Genomic DNA, 24841 nt, shown 5'->3' on the forward strand with positions numbered 1-24841 from the left:
GTTAGCCGTTAGCAGTCGGTGGACAGAGCAACAGCCAACTTCAACAGAGGTACCATCGATTTACTTACTGATGCGTTCAAGTTTAATTCAGTAAAAACTATTACTGGACAAAGTTACATTTTAACGTTATCATGACGTGTTCAAATGAATCCTGACCCCTTTTGCATTACGGAGCCCATCTCGTTATCCATGCTTTGTTGGCGTTACATTTGAGCCATGTCATGACTATTCATATCTATATGTTTACAGCTTTTTTTCTCAGAAATTGTTCGGCTTATTTCAAAACCTGAACTTTATATTTGTGAACATTTTTGAAAGTAGGTGAAGTTTGGTAGGAAAGTGGGAAAGTTGCTGGTTTTGACATTTACTTAAAAAATATCAGTGGCACTGTCCTTAAACAACCCTTTAATTATATTAAAGTCAAAAAGAGAGATCAGAGCTGATTGAATTTATTCAAAATGTCAGGAGGAAGGACTTCATGACGGAAATAATCAGACAACTGAATTCCACATTATTAGGTTAGATTTCTTGAAACCATTAATCTGTCATCTCGAAAAATGTCCAATGTCTTGGGATAACAATTAAATTCAAACACAATCTGCAAAAGAAAACATCAGTAGAGTTTGCTTGAGTTTCAGACACAACAATCTCAAGACTAACACTGAAAATAACCGTATACGAAACTCTTGTAAGTATAATACAGTTTACCAGCTACAAAGAACAAACAGTACACTATTTAATATGATTAAATGTGTGTGTAGTTGATATTTATCTAATGCTGCTATGTGTATTTGTCATGTATTGTAATCACTCAATACTTCTTGCTAACTCTGGTGCCATTGTTAACATATGCTACAAAAATCAAAACACAAGTTTGTTTTTTCCTAGCTAAACTAAAAGAAGAAAACTCAACTGCTTCTCGCAGACGGACTGAAGAGCTTCTTCTCCTTTAGGGACATTTTGGAAAACCACTCCAATCATAGGATCTGGCATGAAGCTGAAAGTGGTCATTTCCTTTTCCAAAGCCTGGGTGCATGCTAATTCAGATGAAAACCTGCTGATATCAGGTTTCACACAGCCCCGACACTTAAAACTAATTGTTACCTGAGAAGAAAAGAGAAGCTTAAGCTTTAATAAAGGTAAACAAAACACAGACTTTCAAAGAGCAGATCATTAATATGTTTAAGCTCTCCTGGAATTAATGTTCTGATTTTGATCACTATCAGCTTTGAACTAATAAACAAATGGCCTGACCTTTGACAGGACTTTTCACTCTCTAGAGGAAAGTGCAGCCCTATCATTCATTTCAATGACACCAGTCAGGCTAATGGGGAACAAAAAGACAGAAGTAATATCAGCTAGCAAGCTAAATATACTAAAAACGCAAAAAGGTTAATCTGTGGGGGTTCTACATTATATTACTGGCTTATAAATACTGATTAATTCATGTGTAAGCAGCATTTGACTGTTTTATTTTTAAAACCTTTATATATTGTGGGTTGTTAAATATATATAACAAAAGTTTACAGATGATTTTATATATATTAAATTATATTACAAAAAGCGTCTATTAAGTAAAGCAAAGCATCAATGTAGCATAAAATAAAAACACTCAGTAAAGTACACTTACTTCATTATAGATTACTTTAGTAAATGTACTGGGGTACTTTCCGCCACTGCTGGAGAGGCAATTGGTTTGCCATTTAAACATTGCTTATGTTACGCAAACTGTTTCATTGTCTAATATGTATCTCAAAACAACAACGTCTAACAAATGTCTGAATGCCTTCCTAAAACTGCACTCAGTGGTACTTCACAATGGGCGTAGGAATAAACTGCTTCAAAACTTCCATTGAGGTGATGTCAGTAAATTCATGTTGAACAACTTGGCTTGTCTGTAGAGACCAAAGAGGAAACAGGAAAAAGATTTAAGGTTGCGAGCCCGCCAACTTAAAAATCTTATTTGACAGATTCTCAAAGGCTGCAAATGCTACCAGAAGTCTGTCTGTCCTCGTGAAGAGATGCCGTTCAGTGAAGAAGATCATTATAAAGAAGAAATCCAAAACAAAGACAACACCGATTGTTACTGACCTTAAATATAAACAAAGACAGTTTCCGTCAATTCTAACACAGGGGTTCTTTTGGAATGCAACACCATCAGATTTCTAGAGAAGAACAAGTCATTTTCGTTTGTCCATGTAACGCTGGTGAGTCCAGCTCTATCTTTGCTCGTCATGTCACTTCAGTCCAAAGAGTAGCTTGCAGTCTGCTAAAATTAAAACCACTCGAAATAGAGCTAAAAATACAACAGCATGCATCTTATCAAGCTCATGAGTATGAGCACACAACCACATTTAATTCAGTTTTGATCTAATTAACTGTGCTCCTTCTCTTCTTAGGTGTAAATAGGGGAAGAAAACATGAATAAGAACCAGTGTCTATGAAACAAAATCAAAAAGATGAGCAGAAAAGGAAAATCAAGAGTATCAGAGTGACCTCCTGACACTGCCAACTAAACTTACAGTGAATCTATTTTGGAGGCGACAGCAGTAAGCCAAACCCCAGAGTCCTGTTGCAGAAATAGACACTTCCCGAGAGGGCGTCAGAAAGTTAAGGGATACACACTCATTCAAAGGACAATTTCCAGCTTACTCATCCCAATTTTGCACAGAAGGTTGTTTCGTTATCAATTTGGGCAGATTTATTTGCCTTAGTTGCATTTCAAAAACATGACAAAAATCAACCTTCATCTCATAATGACACATTAACGGCATATTCAACTTCTAGCTTGTATTTCTGTTTCATTTAACAATAAGACGCTAGAGAGGAAGTTCAACAGAAAGTCCAGCGCGTCCTGACATTCCTATCTAAAGTAAATAAACATTCATTGTTTCTCTGTGGCCTTTTATCCAATCAGTTTGTACAACATTCTCCACATGATTATTACCAAGACCAAACAAAACATGACCCTCTTTTCATTATGGTAACTATCATTTAACCTCACTCATAAACAAGAAACATAAACTGCATTACTTGCAGTCGAACCAGTATCAGCGAACATCATAAACGCTTTCTTAAACGTGTGCTTTAAAATCAAATGTGCATCTAGCTTTTATATAACCCCCCCAATACTTGTGGAAATACACACAGTCAACAGAATCAACAAATTAGCCGAATGTTATTTAGGGTTTCATTTACATCTTTGCAGACTTTTAAAGAACTTCAATAACTGATTTTGTTTGCCACTTGGAGGCAGCAGAAACAAGTTATGAGCCTAACTTTGACATATAATCACTTTTTAGCAATTAGTTGCTTTTTTTTTATACAAATGCAGTAGTTACAGAGCTACATTATCATTCATTTGAAGTCGAGTTTGATTCCAAATGACGGATTTGCCTATATTCACTCTCTTTTAGCTCTGTTTTTGGCCTCCACCAGCTCCTGAGAGAGATATCTGGCTCTTCAGGTGCTAAACGCTCCTCCAAGTTCACCAGCTACTTGCTAACTGTACTTGTATGTGGTTTACTGCTTAGTACAGTCGATTTTGTGATTATTTCCCTGAAACAATGTCTAAAACAATGCTATACGAGCTGAGAGAGTTACCCCTTTCTTATTGTTTTCCAATTGTCATTTGATATCTTGTTGTCGTTAAAATATTGATTATAGCCATACTTGTTTAAGGGAAAGATCAAATTGTACACGACTCTAAGCAACCATCAAGCCAGCATAAGATCTTCTAACCATGTCAAACCCTGTGAATCTGTCAATGTGTCCAAGTCTGTACTTAAAGTTTTGATTTCCCACATTTTCCAGAATCCCATTGCAAAACAGGAGTAACCATATTCAAGACAGATGTTTCTGCTGCTTTTATGGTCATTTTTTTTAATCAGTATTTATGATAGTCAATCACTGATTTGTTTGTTTCACTGTGACCGACCTCTGAAAATTCAACACCACATTTTAAAAACTGCTCGGGGAGAAGTGAGGTGGCCGAGATGATGAACGGTGTAATAACAGACAAGAGAGCAGCTAAGGGTGAGGAGGGGGGAGAGGTTCAACACTTCTGACTATACAGGAGGTGGAGAGGGGGATTTCCATCCCATGTAACAACCACAACAACAGTATGTGAGAGAGATTAATGCTCTACGACTAAAAGCAGACACACAAACTATTTCATAAGTTTATATTAACTTCATTGATGTGAACATATTTATGAAGCATCAAAAACAGAGGTGATTTATGCGAGAAAGGGAGATGAAGATAGAGTACGAGATAAATGTTTGGCACAAACCACTAAAAGTCACGGGAAAGCCAAAAATGCAAACTTTATAAAGATGTGCAGTGATTTGTGGAGCAACACAGGTAGATTACAGAAAGATACACGTGTCTAAATTTGCCTTAAAGAACACGATCAGGGATTAATGACCAACAAGAGCATTTCACTTTGTCCACATCTGTTCAGAACATCAATAAATACAATTACTAATTATATGTTTCTATTTTTAAGAAGGTCAAGTTACAGTTTAGGTAGGGGAAAAAGATCTTTGGAAGCATGATTCTTAAAAACAAACATAGCAGAGAAAATAGCTTTTCTGAACAATTTGGAGGAAATATGATTTCCAAACCCCATGACGAATTACATATTTCACAGATATTAAAGATAGAAAGTATAAGTGTCTATTCAGTTAATTAAAGGATGTTGGCAAGATTCATGAATGTTTTAAACACTATAAAAAGCACACTAGGAATATAAATACACACGTCTATGACACTAAAAGTAATACTAGAACATCAAGGACACAGATTTACAGCAGCAAAAAACTAAATGTAGAAAGTGTTTCAGGTATGTCCTACAGGCGTTGTATAGACAATTATACCATTAGTTGTGATCAATAATTCACCGTAACTCTTTGAAGCAGCTAATAACTAAAACACTCAGCTAAATCGTTGTGTCTTTCGTTCACGATTGGATCAGTCATGCAATAACCAGCGAATCAATAAGTATCAGCATCATGTGAGTTAATGGATCCCTCGGGCTGTGTCTTACCTTCTGGCTCCAGTCTCACTGAGACTTCTCATGACTTTCCGAGAAGGTAAGAAAAGTTTGGGAGGAGAAGAACATTTAAAAAAACTCCTACCCCTCTGACTAATGTCAAGCTATCTCACACGTGGCACGCGTTTCCTGTTTTGTTTTTCAAAATAAGACGCCAGCAAAAAACAACAACATGTAGGCCTACTTTATGCTATTTGTTCTCGTTGTATGCTACTTGATACGACTTGATTAGCAGCATTCATTTTACTGCACTATAGCCTATGTCTTAAGCAATGTTAGTTACATATTATTATAAGATCGAAATAAAATAAACAAACTATGATAGAAGAGGCATTCCCATTTTGTTAAAATTAGTCTGCGGTATGAACATGTTTTTAAATAATTTCCACCATTATGAAAACCAATATTAAAGTATGAAGGCATTAATGCATCAACAACAAGTATAATCCAGTCTTTTGTAAATTATTCTAAAACGGGCTTTTCTGCACAATGAGTACTTTTGGTCTCGGCATTTTCCGTATATTGTGTTTATTTCGAGGATGTTTACTTGTAGTGTGTTTACTGTAGTCACTCACTATTGCTTAAAGTCTACTACACCTATTTGTTTTTATCTTAAGGGATGTATACAGTTGCTTTTCAGTGATTTGATTTTGAAGGCATGATATTTCCTGTCTAACTCATGGTTGTATTTTGACCATAGACTGTATATATAAGTTTGACGCAGCTTGCTTAAATTTGTCGCTGAAAATCACTGACAGACAGCTGAGTCCTCCAATGAGAAAGGAGATTCAGAGCCTCTGTCTGGTAACGACAGAGGGGCGGGACTAGTTCGTCATTTCAGTCAAACGGCGCCAAAGTGTCCAATAATTCACGGCTAGTAAAATGTTGATTTACCCATATAATAAAAGTATAATCCGGATACTTTTTATTTAAGTTATCCTGTTTTAGTCCTGTGCTGCTACATTTAAAAAAATCCAATGCTACTGTGATTATACCCTTCAGTTCATATCAAAGTCAACCGATTTTTTAATTGAATTTTCTAGAGCTCGTTAGTCACAGTTACAGACAAAACACAAGTATAATATGGATCATAAAATATTTGTTAATATGGAAATAAAAGGATGAGCCATGCTGTATAAATCGTCAGAACTGCATTACCTGGCAGCCAGCAGCTGAGGACGCTGTTGTTGTACCTGAAAGCACACAACACGACGGTGTTCAACACATCAATGTCTAATGTTACTTAAAGGTGAATTCTGTAGCTACAGTTGGTAAAATGCTGTACTACAATGTTATTTAAATAATTTCATTAATACATTGTGCTTAAATAGGAAAATTGTGTTGGATACCGTTTTTTTTTCATTATAGGCTGTATTCCTGTTCTATACTGTTTATTTAAAAGAATTCTGGCATACCATTACATACGTCTTTCATTGCCTCCTATAGCCATTTTAATGTAATAATAATTAACTATGATTATTTGCAAAAAATGTATAACAAAAATGTCTTATGACATAAAGTAGGCCTACTATCACTTGAGACATTTTTACATAAACTATGACTTTTTATGCCATACTATTCCAAGACTTTTCTTAACGTACTTTCCTATGACTTTATTACTGACTTGTTATAACATGCTATACTATGACTGTGTATACTGTAACTTTCATAATTTTCTATATTATGAGTTTTTATACTATGGCTTTTTAATGATATTTTTAAAAATAGCCTTTAGAATTACTTAACTTTTTAGTTACATAATGAAATAATATAGTTATGACTTTTTGTGACATTATATAACCTAATTTTACTATGTTAAATTCAGGACTTTCACTGGTAACAGACTATCTTTACAGAACAGTATTGCTACTTTTATTTGAGTCAAATATAAAATGAGTCTTTCATCACTGAGTTTTGTTCATTGTTATTATGTTCAAAACATCATTAGAGATATAAATGAAAATCTGATCTTTAAAAAACACCTAAGAAATGACTGTATGACTGCTGCTAAAAGTTATACTGTGGAACATCTGGTTTGTATCTGTTGCTCTAGGAAACAACATCAACTGTCAGAGAAACAGAGAGGTTTTTCATTTGTGTTTATGTTTCCACTGCCTCCGGCTTAGGCTGTTTCTTTTTATTTATAAAGGCATTAAAGGAGACTGATGATCAGTCCACATCTTCCAGCTTATTAAATAGAAATTGTAATAACATGTCTTTAGATTTAAAGGATTTATTGTGTGTCTACTATATCTTATTTTTGTTTTGAGTGATAGTTTATAAGGGGTTCAAAGTACATTTTTAACTTTGTAAACAATAGTCTGACAACAAAATAAATCTGATTCACTTGCTATCTTTTATAAAAACAGAGCTAAAAGAAGAGAATATGTTGGCCAGAAACATACAAAACTTCCTCATACCTAAATGTCAATGAATGCTAATGTTGCCCTTTCTGCTGTAAATGAGTAACTGTTTGCTATCACTGCAAAACTCTTCTGTTTGCTACTGCCTTTATTAAATCAAATAACTATTTATATCTTACACAGCACTGTAACTATTCTTGCACTTCGTAAATGCCTTGTTCCATTTCAACTTTTTTATTTTTTATTTGCCTAGTTTAGTAAATGTATTAAAATGTCCTTTCCTATTGTGTTTCTTTTTCACTATATTGTAATGATTTTAATGTTTTTGTAAAGCAGTTTCAATTGCCTTGTTGAAATATGAAAGTGTGTGTTTTATAAATAAACGTGCCTTGCCTTGCTACCATTATGCCTGTTTGCCCTGACGAAGGTGCAGCAATATGCAAGAGTTTCCTGATGGACCGTACAGATGGAGGATGCTGCACATGGCTGAAAGCATTGAGATATTTGATGGCTTCTCTTTCCTGCAGGTCGGCCTGATCGCTGGTTCAGAGGGTCCCTCACAGTGGATTAGATCAGACCCAAAAGACATGAACACACCCTCATCCTCCCATAACTAATTTGACTGCCTTCAGCTAAATCCCACCTGACTGCAATTGTTTAATAACTTTCAAAAGGCAAAAAATAAGTGAGCATGGGACATTATTTTGTATGTATTAGATGGATTTTATTTCACTTTAATTATGAATTCAGTGAAGCAACAAACAACAAAATGTCCCTTAGTTTCACTTCCTTTTTATATCTTCCTTGTTATCACTTCTAGTGCTTCTTTCATTTAATTTAAAACTTTAAATATTCGAATATTTTTTTCATACAGTTTCTGTGTGTTTAGCCTGCAGAGGGTTATTGTTCTTCAACATCACCACTGATCAGACATAAAACGACACTTACACCCTGAATAATCTCCTCATATAACATTGTAAACTTTGTTGGCAATCAATATCAAACAAGGGTGCTGATCTCATCAGAAGAGTTGGGGCTGTTGACTGACAAAGCAAGGAAATAATCTGGTAGCTCTGTGCTAACTCAACAAAATAGGTTTAAATCTGGCAGCATTTTATAATTGTATTTATCATTGGAGACTATATAGTCAGTACATTAATGCTAATTGTTTGCTTACACTGATCAGTTCATACAAAAGATGGATGTGATTTGGATGCACAAACGACATTAATAAAGCCACCTATGTTTACCTTTGCCACCAGAGGGCAGCAGAACAACCTGAAAACACCTTAAACAGTCATTATAGTAAAAGAGAGACTGCTAATAAAAAAATGAAAAAGACAGAATCGTCCCTCTCTACCAACTAATACATTTAAATAATTTCATAAAGCAGATGTAGCAATCAGTTGGTTTATCACAGAAATGTACCAGAAACTGCTGCTCTCGATGAGAGAATATATACAGTTTATAGTGAGAGAGTCTATAGATAGATAGTAGAGTCTAGAGTCTAGACGAGTGAACCAGAAAAGGGAGTTGCTGGCTGTAAAACAAAACAAAACAACCGGTAAGGTGAGAGATTCCGCAGAATTGAGCAATAACTCTCTATGTGCGAACACATTATATGTTTTTTTATTTGCAATAAGCTATTTGATCCATTATAATCCATTGTAAGTACAAACATATTGTTTACTGCAGCTTTAAATATATTTTTGGAATTATAAACAAGCTTTTTGTTGATTTAGATCCCCATTAGCAATGGCAGAAATCTTCCTCCCATCCATACTCTGTAATCGATATGTATTTACAATAATTAAGGTACATTTGTGCACACACCTTACATCATATTAACACTTTACACCAACAACAACTTGTGTCAAACACTAAAATCACAACAATAACTACAAAACAAACAACTATGTATTCAAATAAAATCATCAGCTCTTGGGGATTTAAAGTGATATATTGTTTGTAATCATAATAATGGCAGTATGTATATTTCAAAACTGAGCAAAAGCAGCTACCGTATCTTACCTTCACTGGAACAGTCTTAGCATTACCATTTTTAATAACATGTGTTTTCTTCCATCAACAGCAATTCATGTCATATTATATTAATGCAACACATGGCACCATTGCTTGCTGATATATTATTTTAATCTCTGGCATTTGAGTTATGATATATTTTACAAAACACAGTAGAAATGACACCAATCTTTTGAGTAAACCAAGACAATCAATTGTCGATCCCACCGATTTGTCTTTGTAAAGAACAGGATGCATGGCTCTCTGTTTACAGTATTGTCATAGGTGACATCGTACACCTTTATTTGTGTGTCTTTGACCCTTAACCTCTGTCATGGAAACTTTGCTGAAACCTTTGTACACACAAAGCAACCCCAGAGGAAAAACAGAGTAGCTCTTTATTAGAAGAAAAAGTAATTTCACTCTGAGCGGAGAATGGTACTGACAGGATGGAGATAGGAGAATACCTGTCCGTCTCGTTGTCTGAGCAAGGATCAAAGTCCAGAGCCGCTGGCAGAAAAACACGTTTTCTTTACTGCAGGCCTCAAGGAGAGTCCTTGAGTCCTGTGTCCAAACAGGAAGAGGGTAATAAAGAAATTGTTATGACCTTGTTTTGATTAAGAAAAACAAGTTAAGGGGTCATAAGATGAGGGCAAAAACTTAATTTCATTAGGGATAAATCTGCTGATATTTTTTTTCTATTCAAATATTTATAATTTTTAGTCACATTGTCCAAAACTCTCTTGCAAATTATGCACTTTACAACTACATATTGCAGAGAAAAGCTGCAAATACTGTCATCAAATAAGTTCAATCAAATGACGGGATAAAGGATCATTTTGGCATTTTGCTATAAAACCATTTAAAGGGATAGTTTGCAGAATTTGGTGCCTTATAGCAAAGCTATTGAAAATTGCAAATTGTAACACAATTGAATACCCCCTCAGCTCACTTACCTCTACGAGGCTGTGATAACAAACCACTGAGTGCAAAACTGTTGTAAGACAGTGGTATCTTTCAGGACCTTAGGCTCGCTCAGAAACAGTTCTCACTGAGGCCGATGCGATGCGCATCTCGATTCGTTGCCCAACGATACGATACATTGACGATACATTTGAAGCACCGGGCGATGCGATACGATACGACACGACACAGCCCTGTTGCCATACAGTTCAATACGATTTGATTCAATATTATCCGATTGGGGGCGATACAATGCGATTCAACACGATGCAAAATAATGATACAATTCAATATGGTACGACAGAGGATTTTGTTTTATTCCTTATTGACCAGCATTAACAATGTGCACAAAACAATTACCAGCAATGGCCATACAACTGCTAGACTGATGTACATGACACTCATTCAGTAAGCTAACTCACCAGTGAGCAGAAAGCAGCGGTTTCTATTATGAACATATAAAGAATACAAATAACCTTTCACAAATAGGTCTTAATAATTGCTTTTTTAATTTTACCTTTATTTAACCAGGGTAGGTCTCATTGAGATTCAAAATCAATTTTTCAAGAGAGTCCTGGCCCAAGAATGGTAACAGCACAGATTACAATTGTAAGCAATACATTTGAACTATTATTGGCAGTCACAGGTTGCTGTAAAATAAAAACCACTCTCACTGACATAACACCTCACTGAGTGATTTAACTCATATGTCTAGCTTGCAGGTTTTTCTTCAGGAATATTAGTTGATCAACATGATCAGGATGAAGCAAGCTGCGCTTTGCTGTCACTATGTCACCGGCTGTACTAAACACTCGTTCAGAGGGTACACTTGTTGCAGGGATGGACAGATAAAGAAGACGATGGCGTCAGTTATTGCCTTGGAACGGGTAGAACTGTTAGCCAGCGGAGCGTGAAAAAAAGTTGCTATACGCTGCTCACCAGTCTTGCTGCCGCTGTTACAGTATAACTTGAGTCATGACAACTGGCGTCATTCTATTATTTTAGACAGGGGCGTGGCCTGTGTCGAATAACCAGGAAATACACATTTCGATCGCTTCTTCTGTCGTTTACATTCATCTTTTGGTATTTGGCTCCAAAGGAACACTTTGATGCACATTCAGTGACCCCAGTGTGTGGTTGCGATGACGATATCCGGACGCGTACAGCGAGGACTACAAAAAGACACATGAGGATAAATTGTGATGTGATTGTGTGCGACTTTTGTGGCTTGTTCTTGTTGTCAGTCTTATATTTGTATCATATATCGTTATTAATATGATGTAGAGTCGATTTGAGACCCGTTTATACTTTCATGCAGTCTGTTAGTGAAACATAGCCTACAGTCTGTCTGAGTTGTTATTATATTCATTCCTTGTTATTGTTGTCTTTCCATCTGTCGGTGATGATTATACCTAGCTACTACATAACGAAACACATGCCCTGATTTGCATATTTGAACTTAATGTGTGCACTAGAATACATTTATATGTGAAATGACCACTTATCACAACATAATGTAGGCTCACAGGCTGATAAACTAGGATATCTATTTTGTGCGCAGCGCCACTTGCTTGGAACAGTCTACAACTAAAATTGAAACTGAGTAATTGTATTCCTCTGAATGTTTTTAAAGCAAGTCTAAGTGAAATGCTCTTTGAAACTATGGGTATTTGTAAATGTTGATAAGTATGTACACGTAGCTTATAAATATGTTGTATGATATCCTCTATTGTTTTATGTTGTTTTATGTTTCATGTGGAACCTAATTGCTGCAGGTTTCCCTTGAAAAAGAGATCTATGATCTCAAGGGACAATCTGGATAAATAAAGGTTTGAAATTAAATGAATATCTGATCAAAATTACCTACCCCACCTTTAAAATAATACTGTAACGTTCGCCAAAGGGAGTCGGAAACTGGCTTCAAGTTATTGGGGTTTAATAACTCCTTTGTTCGCACACGGTCACAGGTTGCAGGTTCATCCTCACACTGAACTCTACTCCCTAACTCACACACACAAAAGCAGGGTCAACGTCACAACTTCCCCGCCCTCCCCCCTCTGCTCCCCCAACCACAGGCCCGCACCCCGACCAGCATCACTGTGCAGCTCTGTGATTCGCAGAGAGACGGGGGATGCTTGAGTGACACACTCAGCACCCTATACAGGGTCGCTACACTACCCCCCTACTACAAAGTTCCTCGCCCACGAGGAACAAATAAAACCTAGAACAAAACAAAACTGTAACTAAACACTGTTAGTTGAACTAGGAAGGTCTGGGTGGACTACCATCCCTTCCAGTGAGACCAGGGCACATTCTTGCCCTCTACAGGAACCGAGGGGTCTCACCTGGGGGTCGTGTCTGCCTTCTCGGTAGGGAGGCTGGGGTCAGGGGGGCCGGGGGTGCCGGTTCTGGTCCAGGTGGGGAAAAGGGAAAGAAAGTGGGGGGGGAACTCAGTCACTGACGGGGGGATGCTCTGCTCGACGGGGGACCTGGGTGGGTGTGTCGAGGGGGAGGCTGTGGACCCCGTAGTCCCTTGGGCATGTGGAGAAGCGACTCCTCTGTACGGGGCCAGCCTATCTCTGTGAAGCACAACTTTTCTCCCCTTGGAAGGCAGCTGCACCCTGTAGACCACTTCCCCCACCCTCTCCAGTACTCTGCAGGGACCAACCCACTGGCTGTCGAGTTTTGGGCACCAGCCTTTTTTCCGTTGCGGGCTGTAGACCCAGACCAGCTCCCCAGCCCGGAAGTGCTGCCCTCTTGTCCTGGTATCATAGTTCCGTTTCTGTCTCACACCAGCACTTTTCTGTTGATCGCGGGCAAAGGTGTGAGCGGAATCAAGGCGGTCCTGAAGTCTCCTGGCGTACTCAGGCCCTGGAGGAGTGTCCAGGGAGTCCGGTGGCTGACCAAACGCCAAAATGGCAGGGGTGCGGAGCTCTCTCCCTAACATGAGGAGGGCAGGAGAACAGGCTGAGGACTCCTGGACTGCAGAGCGACATGCCATGAGCACAAGGGGCAGATGCTCGTCCCAGTCACGCTGATGCTGAGACGTGAGGATGGCCAGCTGCTGGCCCATGGTGCGATGGAATCTCTCGACTAGTCCGTTGCTCTGAGGCCGCAAGGGGGAGGTGCGTGTTTTGTGCATGCCCAGTTGTGTGCACATAGAGGCGAAGATCCGGGACTCGAAGTTCCTCCCCTGGTCACTATGCAGGGTCTCCGGCACTCCAAACCGAGCATCTGCGACTGTCACTGCTTCCTGATCAGGGAGAGCATATGCCTCTGGCCATTTTGTGAAATAGTCTATGGCGGTGAGGACGTAGCGGTTACCCCTGTTTGACAGAGGTAGCGGCCCCACCACATCAACTGCTACTCTCTCCATTGGGACCCCCAAAGGAAACTGTTGCAGCGGAGCATGGGAAAGACCAGGGGGGCCCTTACGAGCCATACAAGGGTCACAGCGGCGACAGAAGTCTTCCACATCCCTCCGGCACTGCCCCCAGTAGCAGCCCTGGCAAAGGCGGCAGAGAGTCTTAGTGACGCCAAAGTGCCCAGAGCCTGCCGTTCCATGCATGGCCTTGAGTACAGCCTCTTGCAGACCCTTCGGGACCACCACCTGCCATCTCTTCTCCCCCGTTGCTGGCTCCTTCCACACACGCTGTAGTACGCCCTGACACAGACGCAGAGCCTCAAACTGAGACCACAGCCCCTTGGTTGCTTTGGAGAACACTGCCACTTCCTCCCACGATGGTCGCTGCTGCGCCTCGACCCACTGCAGTACAGGCTGTAGGTCTGCGTCCAGCTCTTGCTGTTGCTTCCACTCTGCCACGCCCACTGTCTGGAGCTCCCGGCAAATAACCTCTTCAACTTGCCGAGCTGCAGCACAGACGTGTCCTCCTCCAGCAGCTCCTTTTCACGGGTCTCTCTCCTCTCACAGTAGTGGCATCCGCCGGCGGCACACGGGTGGCGGGAGAGAGCGTCTGCATTTGTGTGATGCACCCCAGCCCGGTGCTCCACCCTGAAGTCGAAAGCTTGGAGCTCTTCTAACCACCTGGCGACCTGCCCTTCTGGCTCCTTAAATGTTATGAGCCACTGTAATGCAGAGTGATCAGTCCTCACCGTGAACGCCTGGCCACACAGGTAGTATTTAAAAGTGCCTGATGGACAGCACCACTGCCAAGAGTTCCCTGCGAGTGACGCAGTATCGTCGCTCTGCTTTGTTGAACGCCCGGCTGAAGTATGCCACCACCCGCTCCCCCTCTGGTGTAGGCTGGGAGAGCACTCCGCCTACACCCACGCCGCTAGCGTCTGTGTCCAGGGTGAATGGCAGACTGGGGTTGGCTGGGGCAAGAACCGGGGCCTCACTCAAGGCACGCCGAAGGCTGTCAAACGCTGCTTGACATGGCTTAGACCAAAGGAAATCACTGTCCTTCTGTAGCAGCTGGAACAGCGGTGCAGCAGTGCAAGCAAAACCCGTGCAAACTTCCTGTAGTACGAGGCCAGGCCCAGGAAACTCTTCAGCTGCTTCTGGTTGCGAGGACCCGCGACCGCCTGCACTTTCTCTTGCAGGGTGCCGATGCCTTCGCCCCCCACTTTGTGGCCCAGGAAAGTGACCTCTCTCTGCATGAAATGGCACTTCTCTGGGTGTAGCTTCAAGCCAGTGGCTCTGATCCTTTCCAGCACCACTCTTAGAGATCCCAGGGCCGCCTCAAACGAGCTGCCATGCACCAGGATTTCGTCCAGGTAAACCAAGCACTGCTAACGGGGGATACCAGACAGCACCCTGTCCATCAACCGCACAAAGATGGCAGGGGCATTACAAAGCCCAAAACTGAGGACCTTGAACTGCCATAGCCCCCGGCCGGTGCAGAAAGCAGTTTTTGGTCTGGCCTCTGGGGCAAGAGGGACTTGGTAATACCCACTGCAGAGGTCCAAGGAAGAGAACCACGACGACCCTGAGACCAGGTCTAGGGACTCATCGATGCGGGGAAGGGGGTATGAATCCTTCTTGGTGACCCCGTTCACCGGCCTGTAGTCTGAGCACAGCCGCCAGCTACCTGTCTTCTTTGGTACCATGACTACAGGTGCTGCCCACGTGGGCTGTCGGAGGGCTCGATGATGTCTGCCTGCAGCATGTTCAGTACTGCCTTGTCACAAGCCTGCTGACGAGCCAGGGGAAGTCGGCGAGGACGACACTTGATGGGGCGCGAGTCCCCTGTATCAATCTTGTGTTCTACCAGATGAGTTCGGCCCACCTCCTCCTCACTCATGGCGAAACTGCCCTGGAACTCTAGCAGCAGCTGCCACAATTGCTCTTGCTGCTCGGGATTAAGTTCTTCCTCCACACCTCCAATACTGCAGACTGAGCTTCTTCCACCCCAGTCTGGGGTAACCGGCGGGGGGGCTGTGGTCGGGTGGCACAGGCCGGGGGTGACAGGTGTGGAGTTGCCTTGAGTGGGTGTCACCGGGAATAAAGACAAGGAGGGAGGATTTTTTTCAGTTTCTAGGGTACTCACGGGGTGTGTAGGGGGTCTCCCAGCAGGTTCAGCAGGGGTGTGGATACGGGTCATAGTGATCACAGGCCCCCCGTGGAAACTCACTGTGCCTGCTTGAAGATCCAGATGGCAACTAGACGCCCTCAAAAAGTCCAAGCCCAGAATACACGGGTCCTGTACATCTGCTATCCACACCGGATGATGCACTTCAACTCCCCCCACCGACACAGTCAGCATGCCTTTTCCTTTCATAGGTGCCAGCTCTCCTGTGACTGTGCGTAGACGCACCGCTGTCGGTTCTAAATGAGTCCCACTGGGCAACACATCTGCTCTCACCAGGGTTACTGTCGAGCCTGTGTCCACCAGTGCAGTGCAGGGCACCCCTTCCACAGTGACAGGGACATAACAGGAATCCCCACCACCAGCACGGCCCACCGCGACGACAGTCTCCAAGCATGTGCTGTCATCTTCTTCAGGAAGGAGTAGAGCCTGGCTCCCCCGGCTGTGCTGTCGGGCTCCTTCCTCGGATGTCTGTGTTGGTGGTAATAAGGCTGTGGTTTGTTTGGGGAGTTTTTGGGCCTGGCTCCGCATTTTCCCCTTTATGCGGGCCCCACATCGTTTCCCTGGGCCCGGTGTGCCAAATGTCCTGGCTGACCACACCCCCAGCAGGCCCTGGTACTTGGCCTGCGTGTTGGCTGCAGAGACACAGCCCTTATCAGTTCAGTCATTTCAGCAACCCATGCAGGCTTCTCCTCCTCTCTGCAGCTCCTCACAGCCGGTGGTACCGGCCCTTCGCTGCTCCTAGCAGCTACACTCCACACATTCTCTCTCTCCACAGCCATCTCCAAGGCCGCCTGCAAGGACTGTGGATGCTGCAGCTGTACCTCGACCCTCAAGTCTGCAGGGAGGAGGGCCCTGATGAATTGATCCCGTACCAGCTCACTCTGCACTCCGGGTGGCATGTGTGCATACGCCCGCCGCATCAGACTCTCCACGTCGTTAGCCAACGCCCGCAGCTTCTCCCCAGACTTCCTACAGCGGTTACTTAATTCATTCCGGAGCAGCTCTGGCGGGAAACACTGTCCAAACCGCCTCTTCAAAGCCCCTGCTAACGCTTGATGGCTGTGTCGGTCCTCAGGGCTAAGTAGTAGCAGGCATGAAAGAGCCTCGTCTGTGAGGCACAAAGCTAGCTGTAGCGCTTTGGTCTCTATCGACCACCCCCCGGCATGTGCTAGCAGTTCAAATTGGCAAAATAAATCACTCTGATTGGCTGTTCAGTTAGCGAATCAGTGCATGAGAAGCGAAACGGAAGTGAGGGACCCAAACAAACTATTAAGAAGGCAAATCTGAGATTTTATTTAACTCCAGCTCTCGACACAGGTTCGGGAAAGCCCCATGAGCTTCTCGTTGTAGAGTGAAAATGGAACGCACACGCTATTTGTTTATATCACGCAGTCTGTTCTTCTTCTCTCGGTTATCACGCAGTCTGTCTTCCGGTTGTTGCCTCTTTTGAATGACGAATACACACTACCGCCGCCTGCTGGTAAGGAGAGTTATTGCCACTCACGCATGCGCAGTTCGTACGTGCTTCTTGGCCGTCGGCTGAAGTCTTTGCGGTGTGTTCCAGTGCGAAACATGGCCGAGACGTGAGACGACACAACAGTCCATCTGTGTCAGTTCTTTGGTGTCAGCTTGGTGTGTCTGGGCCTTTAGCCTGCAACCTAACCTGCTCCGGACCAGGTTAGCCGCTCAGCATAAGTTACCATGGAGATCTAGCCCGCTAAAAAGAGAACCAGCGTCGTAGGACCGGAAACCCCGAGTTTTCCCTGAAGTTAGCCCGCTAAGCGAAAATACGCCTTCGTCGTACAGGCCTCAGGGATAGCCGGGTTAGCTTCAGTTGAATCCAAGGAGGATGGGGAGGCAGCCGCAGACGTACTATCCACCCCGTGTCGCCTCTGTAGGTGCGTTACTAAATTCGTTGTGCTACTCGTGTACTTTATAGCGGCACGGCATCGTTAGCAAATAGCTTGTGATTTGTCAAGTTCTCGTCTTGTTTGAAAAATCCAAAGTGTTGCCAAACGTTTGGTTTATATTTACACTGAACAAAAATATAAATGCAACACTTTTCTTTTTGCTCCCATTTTTCATGAGATGAACTCAAAGATCTAAAACATTTTCTATATACACAAAATAACCATTTCTCTCAAATATTGTTCACAAATCTGAAAAAATCTGTGATAGTGAGCACTTCGCCTTTGTCGAGATAATCCATCCCACCTCACAGGTGTGGCATATCAAGATGCTGATTAGACAGCATGATTATTGCACAGGTGTGCCTTAGGCTGGCCACAATAACTCTCTTTTCTCCCAGATGTTTTTTTCAATTGAGAAACGTAAAAGGAAATCGAGTTTTGCACGGAAAAAACACATTAAATATAGTAGCTTCAACATACTGAAGACAACAAATAGTAAAGGTAACTCAAAAACACATATCAAAGCACTACAATTTGGAATTTATAATGGGAATTATTATCTGATAATTTAACAATAAATCTGTAAAACATCAAATAAAAGGTAATTTACTGAGTGAAAATCTACAATCATTAGTCAGAATTGCTTCTTTATAAATGTACTTACAAATAGAATCATTTTGGCAGAAAATGAATTATTTTCTCTTGAGTTGGCTTCTCCCTGGTTTCTGTGTCAAAGGGGAACTGTGTAAGAGAAGTTATTTGACCCTCTCACAGCGAGGTCACTGCTAAACAGTGTAAATAATGTGACAGGGAAACGTGGAGCCCCATGTGAGGAAAAGTCTGGAATGAAGCAGGGTAAATACCCGGGATATACCAGGACAAAAAAGGGCAACAGAGGTTTCATTTTCAGAAATGGATCAGAGGTCGGCAAGTGACTTATGTAATAAGATGCTGAGAAAGTAAGAAGATGAGTTAAGACAAACTCATGTGCACAATTATTTATTTTTTGTTTTGAAATTGGGAACCAAACTCCAGATAGAAATGTAATTTAAGCAATACAAACACCAGTTAAAGTGACTCAGTTTATACAGAGGACACATCGAGAGTTGAGAGTCGCATTGAGTTTAGGATGAATTCAGGTGAATCTGAATCGGTTTACAGCAAAATTGACCTAAACGCTAGAGCAGGGGCCCTACATGATTAATGCTTCTGTAAGAGAAGTCAAACAACAAGAAGTCATGTATTTGCCTCAAATAGCCTTCAGCTTATTTTGAACAAAAGCACAAAATCCAGCTGTCTGTCAGCCTCAACAAAGCATGTCTAACAACTGCTGGTGTCAGTCTCAACAAGACTGAACGAGTCAGCGGAGGTGGATAACAACAACCTGTTCCTCACGCACACCTTTCCATCGTCAGGACCGGGAACACTGCATAGCACTTCTATAACTTTCCGAAACTGACAATACGACATTTACCTCATCCATTAGTCAGCCGTGTGAAGGTGAGAAAGTTGGCAGGGTTTTTGAATCTGTCTCGTGCCTTTTTCTCAGTCTGAAAGAATATATATTGTCAATTTGATTTCAAGTGAGTTCATCGCTATGAATCACAAAAAATCACAAAGGTCAAATCCTTTGTAGCACAAACCCAAGAGAATAATGTGTGTAATAGACCGTGGATCTAGCATGGTTTTCTACAAATGATGTTCCCATACAACAAAACTGCATCTTCAATTGTGTTTTAAGGAAACTGTAATTCGTCCCGGATTACAATTGTTTTTAAGGCATCACAAATACGTTTCTAATAAAAGTCTGGAGGAGGTTTGGCCATTGTTCGTGTCCTGTGTGAAACTAAAAGTTAGCAATAACTTTTTTTATTATATATTTATATAATAACTTCAATATTAAAAGTGCAGTATCTTAGGCCAAACCATGATATGTACCAAAGTATTTTGTTTTTTGTTGTGTTTCAATTTACAACGATACATTTATATATACATTTCTCAAAGCGTACTTTACAGTTTAGTTTGTATGGGGATGTTATTTTGTTCGCATCTGCTACAATCTTTTCTGAATTTTTCCTTGGTTCATGCTTCACCTTTTCACCAAGTTTCAAGTATTTACTTTCTGCTACAGATGTTGATTAAATCACTATGAAACTATACATTCAGTGTTCCGCAGAAACCATAAAAGCATAATTAAATCACCTAAAACAGGAAAGGTATTTATACTTTGACTTGTCTTTGAACAGGGATTGGATGCCTTGGGGGAACACAACTTCTTTCTAGGTTAAAGTGCAAGCAGGAAAATCGGATTGTAAAAAAAAAAAAGAGGGAACAGGTCTTTAAGCGGGCGGGAGCAGCAGGATACAGATGCTGTGAGGGGAATCTGGGTAAAAGGTTAGTGTGATGCAAGTGAATGAACGTAGAACCAACCTTTGAATTGTAAATAACAGCTGCTTTTTATAAATCCCTGATTACATCAGCATAGGGAGCTGTGGACGACCTTTCACACACTTTCCTTGTCTGCCAAGTGAACTGAACTGACTCCCTTTAAAAATATGAAAATAAGAGACAAGCATGAACTGAAGGCTATTTCCATGAACTTATAACTAACCTGTTTGACATGAATAAAAGTAAGAGCATTAAAGATATAATATGTATTATTTCCTATTAAAAATGTCCTTAAACAACTCTACATGTTGTTGAGTTGTGAACATTACCCACAATGTTTTAAAATATTTAAAACTGAGAGAAAACTTATTTGAAATAAAGTAATGGTTTGATTGTTTCATTTAGCCATTTGTTAAAGCACTGTATCCTCCTCGCACATGCAAAGTGGCTGTCCACAAAAAGATGCCATAAACCTATTTTTGTATCCAGTTTTGAGCCACATTTTTACAATACACTTTTAGATTTAGGTTGTTCTTGATATGAGAGTGGTGTCAATCTTCTGATCTCTCTCTGGGCAATAAAGTGAAAAAGCGTATTTCCCATAATATCAAACTTGTTTTGTTTACCTACATTTATTGTGCGATCCAACTCTCAAATCTAAACTAATCTCAAAGGGTAAAAAAATCTACTTGTCTACTTAACAAATTAATCATCAATTATGTTTATGCATTTATCCAATTGAATGCGAGACTAAACAAGTTGAAACGGTGTAACAACTATTAAAGACTTATAAGAACACATTCAAATGGGACAATTACAAAATTGTGACTTTAACACAACATCTAAAACTCAAACATATCCCATGTCTCATTTTAGTTTTTCAATTAATGGATCTATTTTCCTTATTTTGTGTTTTTGTGAAAGGCCTGTTTTTATTAAGCTACCTGATCACAAACACTCAAGGTTGAAGATGATAACAAACGTTTAAAATACTTCTTGATCCAGCTGCAGCTCTCTCTTTTTGTTTTTCTGGTGTCTCGACCTCCAGCGGAGCATGTCTGATGCGAAACAGAACAAAGGGTTATTCTCTGCCTGGGCGAGGCTGATGCAACAAACCCTGCACGTGACAACAGCTTCAGCTTTCACACACTAACCCACTGGTGTCTGAAACACAGACTACCCAGCTACCCCGACCACTGGGTGTGGAAGCTGATGTGCTGTTAATAGTTACATTAACTGTAAAGCCCTCTTCGAAGACTACAGAATATGTTTTGCTCAAACGAAGTGAAGCATCAATGTAATGCACTTGTGGAGCAAACAACACTGACATTATAACCTCAACTCTATTTACATGCTTAGTAGTGTTTTACTGAACAATTGCTTGAACAATATAATAATTAATGTGAAGTTGTGTTTGTGTTCACCAGAAGGCTGCAAATCTAATATTTGCTCACTGTTTGCTCTGTTTTGGCCTCCACCAACTCCTGAAGGAAACATCTGGAGTTTAGCCGCAAATTGCTCCACTTTGCCCACCAGCTATAGTCTCTCTGCTGCTTGGTGCGGAGCATGTTGTGCTCAGTGGGATTTTATAACTTTTTGTTGAAAATAGCTAAAAAGGACATTATGATAGTGGGGAAAGTGAACCAAAACAGTGAAGTTGTGCTAAATAAACCGAAACATTGCACTAAAAGACAATTAAAAGCTTAGTAGCTGAGCTGAGGGAGGGTTAGAGCTATATCATTTGCTGTGAGTCCATCACTAGGAGCCGCACCTTTCCTATTACCCGCAGTTCATAAGAAAGTTATTAGTGCAGCTTTAAGTGCCTGAATGAGATTGTCTTAAATAACTTCCTACATCTTCTAAACATACATCTAACCTCGTCCATGTTTCACTTTAATAAGGATCAAATAAAACTCAACTATGGTAAGTCAGAAGAGAGCAAATGTTTCTGATCCAATGTAAAGTTTCTCTTGACCACATATTTGCTGGCAGTCTAACCACTATGAGACTCAGGGCCGGCCCTTGGTATAGGCAGTATAAGTGAATGCTAAGGGTGCATCAATCGCCAGAGGTCGCCGAAAATAAAAAAATAAAAAAATTAGAAACTTTTTTTTATTTCACAACAACACAATTTCCTGATTTTGGATCAACAAAGTACATCTTATTATCTTACTGAACTACGCCTATATTGCGTACAGCGTCCATAAACTATGGCGCACCCCCCCCCCCCCCAAAATCAAGTTGAACCGCCCCAGCCCCAGTGAAAACCAGAGGTTTATGTGAAATTGCACTTTTTTTTTAAATAATGGTTTTAGTGTGCAATTATAAGTTTTAATTTTGTATTTGTGTTAATTTAAAATAAATCAAACTCCCAAAAAACGTATATAGCTTCTGTGTGCTTTTATTAACATTGGAATTTACTGTGTACGCGGCCGCGGGGGGGAGAGCTTTAGAGAGCTCTCTCCTGAGAGACTGAGCGGCTCTGATAACCTCAGCTCAGTGAGGTAAAGGCACACCTTTATATGATCATTATAGTTATTAAAAATAAGTTTATAGTATAAAATACTATATGACAGTAAAAAAAAGTTGTTATTAATAAACAAGAATACAGTTTAAAAGGGGAGTGATTTGTAAAATATCCATAAATAAAAAGAAAATCTGCTTACAGTTCTGTTCATATGGGTGTTGAGAGATGTATCCATAGATCTCTTAATGTTGCTCTCAAAGTGCACCAGATTGATCCTTTTAACTTCAATATAAAAAAAGGTTAGGTCCCCCCCCCCCCACTTAAATCATGTTCAAATAGATAGAATACTAAATACATTTGCACACATCTTGTGTCCATATCTTTCTGTTTTGGTGGTCATGCCACAACCGTGCTTGCATGCGCGAGTCATAGTGAGTGTCTGCATTTTGTGGTGGGGGGGCTCCTGCTAAAATCTTGTCTAGGGCAGCAAATTGGTCAGGGCCGGCCCTGATGAGACTAAACAAAGACGTTTCCTGTCTGACATGCTGACTCTGAAGATTTTGTTGCAAGATTTCATGACGATTCCTGCCACAAATGTATATGAGGTTGACTTTAATACTAACTCTCAGATCTTCAGTGTGTAAACCTCTTTTACATGTATTCTAACTCACAGGAAACAGCTATTATTGTAACAGGGCCGAGGCATAGACATGCACGCTGCCTCGTCCAAACAAAACCTCATCTACAATTCGAACATTTTGTCCTGATCCAGCTGAGAGAGGATGGAAAACTTCCTCCTAGAGCTCAGTCTGACAGAGCTGCAGACACAAATCCCTGCCTGATGTGAGCTGACGGCAGGAGGTTTGAGGGTAGGCCTACGTGCAGCACTCAGGGGCACCGTTTGCCGACAGGCAACTGCTTGGGGCCCCGGACCAGAAGGGGGCCCCCAAAGAAGGTAGATTAAGAAGGTCCACAGCAACTTGAAACACCCAGTTTCACAGACATCTCGGGGGAGGGGGGGGATGGGCGGGAGCTCAAGTGAGAAAAAGGGCACTTCCCATAATCATTTGTAAAAAAACGTTTTAAAACAAAAAGTTAAATAGGCTAGTTGCACATCTCTGACTTACTGACCAATTTATTTGAATACCCTCACACTCATGCAAGTGTTTAATACTCAACAGAATTCTACAAAATAGTCAGTTAACACAGAAAATGGTCTTCTATAGTATTCACTAAGCACAAGAGCAGACAACAAACTAGTCAAATTAATAGTTATTAAATGAGCAGCCAACAATCAAAATGATGAAGTTACTGTTTAAGGACATTACAGGCTAAAAGATAGTTTTTTCACGTAGGCCTACTTGTACATTTTGGTTCCATGTTTTCTTTCACTCTAATGGAAAGACAACTTCCAAAAAACATAATATAAATGGTGTTCGTTTTACTACCATGTCTGAATTCATCTATAGATTTAAAGCTAATCTGCATATTTAAACATAACATTTAAGGGGAAAATACTGACTTGACGTAAGTAACTATCTGGGGAAGTTATGAGGTGATATGCTTTTTTGTTTGATCCTTTTCACCTGCAATGCCGTCACTGCATGCAAATGAGCGCATTTTAATTAGTCCTAACGCCTAATTTGCATATCAATGTGGCGATTGTGATGACGTTATTAGATACACATTTTACTGTATTCACCTTTAGTGTCCGTCTCCCCTTAAGTAGGCCTACAGTACATTAACCTGTATGCCCATGATAAATTGCCTTAGCTAAACCTTGAGCTAACTTATCCATTAGCTATAGTAGGCCTACTTAGCCTACCTTTAGTTAACTATATTTGTTTTTGTCTTATGGCTAATTAGCTGTAAACTCGAGGCACTGGCAGCTCAATCATGTCATCACCACTCACCTTCAAACAAGCCAAGAAAAGCCGGCATAACATGGGACTTAAAAGGTGGGAGGTGCTGCTACCTGTCTGTCTGAAGTGACTGCCGATGTCCGCATTGCTGTGCACGTAACGTGGAGGGAGGGAGGGAGGGTAGAGAGAGCATCGGAACTTCACAGTCTAATCTCCCGACCTAATGTTTTATTTTGTATTCAATCAATATATTTTTGGAAA

The 24841-nt window shown here is 41.0% G+C and overlaps 1 protein-coding gene across 1 annotated transcript in view; it reads right to left on the bottom strand.

Moving 5' to 3' along the window:
- Positions 1–5158, bottom strand: part of kank3 (KN motif and ankyrin repeat domains 3) — a 30909-nt gene extending 25751 nt beyond the window's left edge. Inside the window, 1 exon segment of the mRNA XM_034213127.1 lies at positions 5048–5158. The gene's annotated coding sequence lies outside the window, so the exon portion shown is untranslated.
- Between the last annotated feature and the right edge of the window lie 19683 nt (positions 5159–24841).

Source organism: Gymnodraco acuticeps, unplaced genomic scaffold (assembly GCF_902827175.1).
Source record: "Gymnodraco acuticeps unplaced genomic scaffold, fGymAcu1.1, whole genome shotgun sequence".
NCBI lineage: Eukaryota > Metazoa > Chordata > Actinopteri > Perciformes > Bathydraconidae > Gymnodraco > Gymnodraco acuticeps.